Source organism: Silene latifolia, chromosome 4, assembly GCF_048544455.1.
Source record: "Silene latifolia isolate original U9 population chromosome 4, ASM4854445v1, whole genome shotgun sequence".
Lineage (NCBI taxonomy): Eukaryota > Viridiplantae > Streptophyta > Magnoliopsida > Caryophyllales > Caryophyllaceae > Silene > Silene latifolia.
The window spans coordinates 71691118-71702285 of record NC_133529.1 but is presented as its reverse complement, the minus strand read 5'-3'; the positions used below and the strand labels follow the sequence as shown (position 1 = coordinate 71702285).

Sequence of the window (11168 nt, the reverse complement as noted above, 5' to 3'; positions counted from 1 at the left end):
GCGGTTGTGTTCGTCGGCGTCATCTGCTCGTGGTGGTGGTGGCTGGTCATGGTGGACGCTTGCTTTTGGTAGTAGATCAGAATGAGGGGGAGGGAGGTTACAAAGGACAAAAATGAGGGAGACAAATGGTTAGGTTGAATGGCAGTTAACATGTGATGTTTACTTAAGTTTGTGAGTTTAGTTCGTTCTCACCGTTCTCACTGAGTGGTCGTTCTCACCGGATCCTAAGTCTATATATATATATATATATATATAGAGAGGCGGGATCTCGTGAGTTTGGTTCTTTTGGTGAGTTGTGAGTTTTAAAATCTAGACCATTGATTAGAAAGAGATACACGGCTAAGATTGAATATATTAAAACAAAACAGAAAGTCTGCAACCTTGAAACAAAAAATAAACCAAAGTAATTCCGTCTTCATCTCTCTACATTGAAACACAAAATAACACAGATTTGTGTGAAAAAAAATTCACAATCAGCCATCGCCGGCAGCAACAACCACCGTTGACATCACCGACAGCTACCACCACCGTCGACATCACCGACAGCCACCATCACCGTCGACATCACCAACAGCCATCACCGACCACTACCACATCGTTTATCCATTTCTCCGATTTAAAAAGTCAATAAAATCTCAACGCAAAATCAAATTCTCAAAATTCTCACTCTAATAAAGTTCAAGTTCTTAGTATTTTTCTTGATCATCAACAATGGCGGAAGTAAAAATGGCGGAAACTGAGACATTTGCATTTCAACTTGAGATTAACCAGTTGTTGAGTCTCATTTTCAATACTTTTTACTCTAACAAGGAGATTTTCCTTTGTGAACTCATCTCTAACTCACCAGATGTATGTATCCGTTCCTCCTTTTCAATATATTTGTTTTTCGCGAATTTTCGTTCCTCTGTAAATTGTTTGCGGCCCACTCTTCAGGTTTACTTTTAATTTCTTTGATTCATTTGTTAGTTTTGATTGTTTTCATGATCTGGGTAATTTAGCATTTCTTGATTTGATTAATGGGTTTCCTAGAATTTATTTAAAGTTTGTTTCTTTTCATGAATTTATTTACTTGGTTGTTTATTTTGTGATCTAATGGGATTTCAGTAAATTTTTGATGTTTCAGCTTTATCAATGATCATTTTTTTTTTCTGGTATGTTGATGGATGATCATTTAGATTAGCATTTTTTCAGTAAATATATGAGGGGGAATTTAGTTAAATGTAGAGAATTGGAGCGAACCGAAGGAGTATTTTCTAATGCATTTCTTGTCGACTGTCTTCTGTGCGCTTATAGTAAATTGATATGTGAGTAATTGACTGAGGTTTCAATTTCTGAAGTATAGGTAGCAGCTTAACTTTAGGACTGGAAATGAAGGCTTTGATTCTTGTTGGTAGCAGGTTGTCAACGTTGGGAGTACAGTGCAGATCGAAGCGTCGTCGCCGTTGGGGTAGCAGGTCGCCGGCGTTGAGAGTGAAAGTCGGTATTGGGGTAGTAGCAAGTCGCGTGTGTTGTTGGGAGGTTATGTGAAATGAATGATTGTGAATGAATGAGTTAATAGATAGAGTCATATCTAAGTTAATAGGAATTTGCAACCGTTAAATCAGTGTCGAAAATACAACATAGCCATATACAACGAAGTAGGCTAATTTGTAGTAACGCGTTGACAGCGTGACAAATAGCTTAATCATCGTCTTATAATCGTAAAATATGATAAAAAAAAAGAGTAAAAAAAATAAAAGTAGTAAAAAAAATCAAAGTGACACCGGAATAACATCACAATAACAGCAGAAAAACAGTAAAATAACAGCACAATAACACATGCTAAAAAAAAGGAAAAAAAATCAAGGTCGTAAAAAAAATTAAAGACACCGAAATAACATCACAATAACACCACAATAACATACGGGAAAAAACAGTGTAAAAAAATCAAAGTAGTAAAAAAAAGAAAAATGAGATGGCGACACTGGGTGTTACCGAGTTTCAGTAACACCGAGGGTATAAATGTAATTTTGTTACCATTTTTATTTCCCTCCTCAAACTTTCAGATTTCAAATTGGTAAATTAAAAAGGGTATTATGGGTATTTAATGTTACATTAAAAAATTAATTCGTCAATTTTGCTTCTCTATCGTATCGCTTCGATATTACTGGTTGCTGAACAACTATGGAATCTAATAACTTGCCAATTGCTATGGAGTCTAATAACTATGAGTCTATGACATCTATTCGATACTTTTGGAGAAAAGAAAGAAGAAAGTTTGGTATGATGACTATGATCTCATGTAGGTGTGCTATGAAATCGGTTGACATTGAAGTTTTCTGCAAATGAAAATCACAAACTTTTGGGCACCACGTTTTCTGGTCCTTAACTGGATTTACATGTAAATGAAAGTTGAAATTTGGAGAAGTTCATCCGTGAGGAACATTTCACTCAGGTGATTATGTAACATTTTGGTGGGGATGAGAAGATGAAAAATTTAGAATTCCAGTTTTACCCTTCTATATTGGCGCAAAAACAAAAATTGTGTTTATATTAATTAGATTTTTTATTATTTTTTATTAGGGTGTTACCGAAATTCGGTAACACCCGGTGGCGCCCTAGCATTGTCCTAAAAAAAATTAAAGTAGTAAAAATATCAAAGTGACACCGGAATAACATCACAATAACAGCAGAATAATAGTAGAATAACAGCACAATAACATGTGGTAGAAAAAAAAAGAAAAAAAAAATCAAAGTCGTAAAAAATTCACAAGAACAACGATAACATCACAATAACAATGAATAACAATAATGAACAATAACATATGGTAAAAAAAAAAAAAAAAAAGAAAAAAAATCAAAGTCGTAAAAAAAATCAAAGTAACAGCAGAATAACATCACAATAACAGTGGAATAACAATAACAGCACAATAACATATGGTAAAAAAAAAAAGAGAAAAAAAATCAAAGTCGTAAAAAAAAATCAAAATAACAGCAGAATAACATCACAATAACAGCGGAATAACAATAACAACACAATAACATGTGGTAAAAAAAAAAAGAGAGAAAAAAATCAAAGTCGTACAAAAAATCCAGGTAAAAAAAAGCACAATAATAGCATAATAACACGAGGTAAAAAAAATTCAAGTAAAAAAAAATCCGGTACAAAAAGAAAAAGAAAAAAAGGTAACATAATGAGTAAATTAAAGAAAAACATAAGAGAAGACAAAAATCAAAGTGGTAAAAAAAAAGCATAATAACACGAGATAAAAAAAAAAAAGAAAAAAAAATTAAAGTAAAAAAATAAGTAACATTAGAAAAAAGAGAAAATAAGTAAATGACAATGGTTTTATATGACATGTAAGATTTGATCATGGCCACTCATCTCTAATATAATCTAGTGGTTGAGATTCCCCCAACTCACAACTCACCATAAGAACCAAAATCACCAAATCCAATCTCTCTCTCTCTCTCTCTCTCTCTCTCTCTCTCTATATATATATATATATATATATATATATATATATATATATATATATATATAGAGGCGGGATCTCGTGAGTTGGGGTCTTATGGTGAGTTGTGAGTTGGGGAAATCAAGGGCTGAGATTAAAAGAAATCAAGGGCTGAGATTAAAAGATAAATTAGAAAAAAAAAAAAGGAAAAATCGAAAAATACAAAAGCGCTGAAACATGAAAACATCAACCTCATTCTAACGATATTCTCTCTCTCTCTACATCTCTCTACAAATCAAAACAGAGAAAACTCACAAATCAGAACGCCGACTATAGGAAATTCATAAAAAACCTAATAAAATTACACAAAATCGTTGATTTGTAGCTGCAATCGAATTACAGGTAATGTAAATTCGTTGATTTTTAGTATATTCAATCGTATTTTCGAAATTAATGTAAAAAACCTAATTAATGTAAAAATCGTTGATTTTTAGTGTAAATTCGTTGATTTTAATTGAATTCAATACTTGATTTTACTTTTTTTTTCGTATAAAAGATGGACAAATGAGATCAATAACAATGTTAGCGAAGAAATCAACTCGACAGTGAATATGGAAACAGGTAATACTGCTATTCATTCTTATCTCTTCATCCGCCGTTGTTTATAAATAAATTATTGATTTCTACATGTTTCTCAGCTGTTATTCTGATATTATTGTACTGTCTGGCTTGTATTAGAGTAGAAAAAGAAAACTGTTATTCTGATATTAATGTACTATTATTAGCCTCAGTGTGTATAAATCAATTATTGATTTCTATGTGTTTCTCAGCTGTTATTCTGATATTATTGTACTATCTGGCTTGTATTAGAGTACAAAAAGAGAACTGTTATTCTAATATTAATGTACTATTATTAGCCTGAGTGTTTATAAATCAATTATTGATTTCTATGTGTTTCTCAGCTGTTATTCTGATACTATTGTACTGTCTGGCTTGCATTACAGTAGAAAAAGAGAACTGTTATTCTGATATTAATGTACTATTATTGTAACCGTACAGTAACATGATTATATTATTGTACTGTTATTGTGGTATTATTGTAACATTATTGTGCTATTATTGTGCAGTAACATGAAAATATATGCCTTGCAAAAGAGTTACATAATAAATACAGTATTATCTGTATGTAATAAAGTAGAGCCAGAGTACTGTTATTCTGATATTACTGTACTATTATTGTAAAAAAGTAGAGAAACATGTTGATATTATTGTACTCTTATTCTGATATTATGCTACTATTGTTGTGATATTATTGTGCAGTAGCGTGAAAATATACTACCGATAAGAGAGTAGCATGAGATAAACACATTTAGTGTTATTGTGATGTTATTGATTGTCGTCTGTTTCACACCTTTGTTATCATATCATATTGTCACATTACCGCAATGTTGATCTCTCCCCCGTGCTCTTTGTTATTGTGATGTTATTGTGATTTTGTTGTCCAATGACTGTACTCATTATATTAATTTACTTGTCGCAGATCTTTCTACGTGTCTATTGTTGAAGACAATGCGGTCTTACCTAATGGGGATTCTTCTAATAACAAAGATATACACCATTGACAACCTGTTCGTTGACGAAGAAAACGATGAGTTTGTCTCAACTCTTCATTACAAAGAGTACACCGGGGACCGAGCGGTGGGTGAGGACTGAGAGTGATTTTACGCCTAAACGTGGCATGTTCTTTCTTACCTTGGAGGATGCAGTACAGTTCTACAGCATCTATGCACTGGCTTGCGGATTTGATGTGAGAAGGTACACAAATGCGCAATATAAGGGGGGCGTCACCGTCAAATCACTGGTCTGTAACAGACAGGGGTATAGGGATATGAAAAGAAAAATGCGACTTGAAGCAACAAATCATGAAGCCGGTAATTTGAGTACAGTAGAGAACAAAGACCGGCGAATTAGACAGCCAAAGAAGCATGCTCTGACAAGGTGTGGCTGCAAGGCGAACATGAGGTTGAGAACCCGTGAAAAAAACAGGATGACAGACCGGGCGGGTATATTGTGGATGTCTTTGTAGACGTTCACAATCACTCTCTTTACTCTGTCAAAAACAGGAGTTCCGAAGCTCTCAAGGGACGTCCATGACTACATTAAGAGGACCATTATTGATCATACTAAGCTCAACATAGGTCCAACATTGAGCTTCAGAATTCTCAAGGAATACTCAAATGGTTATCAGAATATCGGTGCCTCTTTGCTAGACTTCAAAAACTTCAAGCGAAATATCAAGTGTTACATTGGGGATAACGATGCTAAAATGTTCATTGGGCATTTCAAAATGCTGGCTGAAACAAAGGGGTTCTACTTTGCTTATGATCAGGATGAGAACAAATGCTTGACGAAGGTTATTTGGGCTGATAAGGAAGGGATAAACAACTACAAGTTATATGGAGACACGATCTCGTTTGACCCTACTTATGGGACAAACAAATATTTCATAGTGTTTACTCCCTTCACCGGAGTAGACCACAACAAGAAGACGGTGACTTTTGCGGTGGGTTACTTGACTTTGAGAGTCGCATTCATTTGAGTGGATTTTTAAAAATTCCTTGAAGCAATGGGGCAAAGATCAACCTCAATGTGTAATTACGGACCGATGCCCCCGGAATTAAAAAAGCCTGCCCAAATGTCTTCAACCATTCTGTCCACAAGTATTGCATGTGGCATATCATGCGAAAAATGCCCGAGAAAGTGGGAAGGGCAATCTGCAATGATACGGAATTTATGACCGACATAAATGCCGTTGTGTGGGATGTCGACCTCGAGCCACACGAATTTGAACAGAATCGGAAGATCATTATTGAAGCCCATGGTATGGAAAGCAACCGGTGGTTGAAGTATGTCTTTGCAATCAGACAAAAGTGGATACCAGCATACTTTCGGGATCTGCCTCTAGGTTGTTTGTTGCGAACAACCCAGAGATCCGAAAGTTCAAACAACTATTTCAAGCGGTTTGAAAGCCATTTTGGAACCCTCGTCGAGTTTTGGATGAGGTACAATTCCGCAATAGAGCAGCAAAGGCATACACAAAGGAGGATGGATAATGCCAATGAGCATAGTATGCTCGAGAAAGTAGGGCCGATGAAGGTATTCCACTGCTATTCTGCTATTAATGTTATTCCACCGCTATTCTACCGTTATTCCCCTATTATTCCCGTGTTACTCGCTATTCTCGGCATTGTGTTATTCTACTTTGCTATTCTTCTCTTTGTTGTGTTATTCTGCTATTAATGTTATTCCACTGCTATTCTTCTATTAATGTGTTGTTATTTTTGAATAAAAAACGAATATTCTTTGTGGAAATGGATAGCGTCTGCAATAACAGCAAAGTAACTGCTAAATTTAGTCTACTTTGCTATTCCGCTATTAATGTGTTGTTATTCTACTTTTATTCTCGCTTTTAATGTGTTGTTATTCTACTTGCTATTCTCGCTATTAATGTGTTATTATTCTACTGCATTTGTTGTTTATTCTACTTTGCTATTCTTCTATTAATGTGTTGTTATTTTTGAATAAAAAACGGATATTCTTTGTGGAAATGGATAGTGTCTGCAATAACAAAAACTAGCTGCTAAATTTAGTCTCTCGCTATTCTCGCTATTAATGTGTTGTTATTCTACTGCTATTAATGTAATTCCACCGCTATTCTCGCTATTAAGGTGGAGATGCATGCCTCACTTGTCTACACCCATCCTATCTTTGGGGACTTTCGAATGAAGTCAAACATGCCATATGCAAAGATGGGGGTGGGGGTTTGACAACAGTAGGGGCGGTGGAGTATCATGACGTTCGTGATGGACTCAAGCACAGGAGCTTCCGAGTTGAATTTAACACCAAAACTAACGAGAGCAAATGTGCATGTAAGTTGTTTGAGAGGCATGGCATTGTTTGTCGCCATATACTTTGGGTGTGGAATGGTAGGCGGTCCACAGGGATACCCCGACCCTTATGTCCTTGCTCGATGGACAAAGAAATCATACAGCGCTTGTCCGAGATGAAAATGGAAAGGTGATAGAAGAGATTGATGAGGTGACATCAAGAAAGCCGAGATGTCAAAGGTTTGGTCCGAGATTTATGCAACCTGTTTGGGGTGATGGACAAGTTATGCTACTTTAAACACATGAAGCAACTGCAGAAAATCCCGACACGGTTCGGGTGAACATCACAGACCAATCGAATCAAGACTAAAAACCAGGAAATCGAGGCTCTTCTAGGCATCACAGCTTCAAATGACATTGACCTTCGACCGCCAAACAAGGCCAAGAATAAGGGCAGTGGCAAAAGATTAAGGTCCTCCAAAGAAAAGGCCAAAACCAAGCAACAAAAGAGGAAGCGAAGATGCGGTAACTGCAAGAAGTGGGTGAACCACAACAGTAGAACTTGTACTCTTCCATTTGCTGAAAGTCCCCCTTCGATGACGAAGATGAAGAAGAATCGAAATCGAAGAGGTATGAATCTGGACTAATACTCTCCTATTATTCTAATGTTATCCTCTTATTCTACTGTTATTCCCCTATTATTCTTGTGTTACTCTGCTATTCTGCTGCTGTTGTGTTATTCTACTGCTATTCTGCTATTAATGTGTTGTTATTCTACTGTTGTTAATGTTATTCCACTGCTATTCTGCTATTAATGTAGCTTCTAAAATACTAAGCAAAAATTGCAGCAATATAAATCAGATGCATGAACTACCAAAAATTGCAGGAATATGTTATCCTTTTATTCTACTGTTATTCCCCTATTATTCCTGTGTTACTCTGCTATTCTGCTGCTGTTGTGTTATTCTACTGCTATTGTGCTATTAATGTGTTGTTATTTTTGGATACAAAATGGATATTCTTGGTGGAAATGGATAGTGTCTGCAATAACAAAGAGTAGTCGCTAAATTTAGATTATCGCTATTCTCGCTATTAATGTGTTGTTATTCTACCGCTATCAATTTTATTCTACTCGCTATTCTCGCTATTAATGTAGCTTCTAAATACTAAGCAAAAATTGCAGGAATATGAATCAGATGCATGAACTAACAAAGACAAAAGAGACACAAAAGACAATGCGCTACGATGAGGACCTCGCCTAAAAATGTCAAACACTTTTACTATTTGTCATTGTTCGAATTACATTTTAACCTAAAATGTATCTTCTAGATAATAAAGTGAGACCTACATTATATGAGAATTAATACTAGTTACTTTAATTTTTTTTGTTAATATTATCTGACTGTTTTTTTCACAAACCAACCACAAAAATAAAACTGCAAATTACACACTACAATAACAAATTGAATAATAACAAAACTTAGTAATATTTATAAAAAGCAGTTCCACTTTTCGCTTTTATTAAAAACAGTTACCTAACCTAATCTAATGTAATTACAGGAAAACTGTTTGTATTCCCCAACCCCTATAAATATCGCTATTGCGTGGTTTTTTGAGAAAAAAACACACACACACCGAATAATAAGTCAAAAACTGTTTGTATTCAAGAAAAAACTCTGCATCTCCTCTGCAAAAAGGTAATTTCTTATCTTTTTTTTTGTTGGTAGACAGTTAATTACTTATCTTCCTATACTTTATTACGTAAAACCGATTCTATTCCCCAAGCCCCTATAAATTACGCTACTTCGAGGTAAAAACAAACACACACACTGAAAAAGTCCATTCCAAAAAAAAAAAACTTTATCTCCTCTGCAAAAAGGTAATTTCTTATCTTTCTATTCTTTATTTTTCTTTCATGTTTATTTTTCATATCTCACAACACTCTTCTCTATCGCCGCAAAAAGGTAATTCTCTTTCTTATGCTTTGGTTTGCTTTTAATTTGGTTCAAAAATTTTAAACATCTTTTTATAATGCAAAAAGTTTCATACTTCCAATGTTTGCAGGATGAGTGACGTAATCGACGATAGCCGAAGGTCCCCGACAAGGCAGGAAATCGATGAAGCCAAACGGACGATAGAGTCCCTCACGATAGAGTTGATTGACACAAGGACAAATTTAGAGGCAGCAGAAACCCGTGAAGAGGCCTTAATAAGAGAGGTCGGCAGTGTAAAGGCACAATTGAAGGTTCTTGAACTTCAAAATGAACGTATGCGTAGACAGTTAAAGGAAAAGAAAAATAGGAACTACACGGAAGCCGACATGGACAATCAATTCATTGCTGGTGTGAATGCTCAAAGAAGTATTACACCAAGCCGATATTTCAATCTCTCGGCCATTGGACACCGCCTTAAAGCCATGGAACTAATGGAAGCGTACAAAAACCCTTTTGAGGATGAGTCGGTGGAAGTTGAGAGCACCTGTCCAAGGACCGAAGCAAGAGCGTCGAGAGAATAGAATAAAGATATAAAAATCTAACGATGATGGTCCAGGGTCTGCTTTGCTTTTAAATATGTTTAAAATATTATATTGCTTTAGAAATAATGGCTTTAATATTTTAGAATGTTAATGTTTATTATGTAAGTACTATCTTTAAGTGCTATTTAAAACTATTTCTAAGTAATGTTGGAATAATGAAGTCTTTGCCAGAATAATAGTGCAATAACAAGATAATAATAACGCTAATTATGCGGAGTAATACTAATAACAAAGAGAATAATGGTAGAATAACAAAGGTAACAAAAGCGGTCTAAACCACTTTGCTTTTACACTTGACTAAATTTACACTTGAATAAAAATGAATAGTTTTGACAAAATAATGCTGGACTAACAGTGTAATAACAGCAGAATAAACTAGTTATGCGGAATAATAGTGTAATAACAAAGAATAACGGTCTGCAATAACAATAGAATCACAATGAGAAAAAACAAACCATTGGCGATTGAATAGAAAATGCATATTCTTCGTAGAAATTGGATAGAATTTGTAAAACTTAATTAAACTAGTGGAATAACAAAAGAATAAGTGTTGACTAATAGTACAATAACAAAGCAGAGTAGCCGCTTAATATGCGGAGTAATACTTTAACAATGTGTAATAATGGTAGAATAACACTGGAAAAAACGCAGTCTAAACCACTGCTTTTACACTTGACTAAATTTACACTTGAATAGAAATGGATAGTGTTTCTAGAAAACAAAGGTAATAAGAAAGCTTAATTAGACTAAAAATCGTAGACTAATTGTGCAATAACAAAGACAACAAACTGCTCATTATCCCGAATAACATGTTAAATAACAGTGGGATTAGAGTAAAAATGGATGGTGTTTGAAAAAAGTACAAGGAATATCAAAACTCAATTAAAATTAGAGTACACACTGGAATAACACTAGAGTAATACGGGAATAACAGCACAATAAACTAGTAATTATACATAATAACGGTGAAATAACAAAGACACTAATAGTCTAACAACACAGTTTACACCAACTTAGTCGACTTCCCTGGATACACAACATCCAAAGGTACCGCATTCATGACGATGCCCGACTCTTCACTACCAAAGAGATGATTGGGGTTGCACTTCTGGGGCACTTCGGCAACTTGTTCCTTGCTGCCGCCAAACCCAACATCTTCGGCCTTCCAGTCTCACAAGCCTTCACTTTGTCAAGAACTACTCGCCTATGAAGATTAATATCCGCCAAGATCGGGAAGCCGACATTTCAACACAAGAGTAGCTTCGACGAGCAATCTTGCTGTGAAGATTGCACTCAAACACGCTTCCACCA

General features: G+C 35.1%; 1 long non-coding RNA gene across 1 annotated transcript; it reads left to right on the top strand.

Annotated features, from left to right (window-relative positions):
- The first annotated feature begins 379 nt into the window (after positions 1-379).
- Positions 380-1550, top strand: LOC141652288 (uncharacterized). The gene is made up of 2 exons (XR_012547107.1): positions 380-849; positions 1343-1550. It is a non-coding gene; the product is annotated as an uncharacterized LOC141652288 (long non-coding RNA).
- The last annotated feature ends 9618 nt before the right edge of the window (positions 1551-11168 follow it).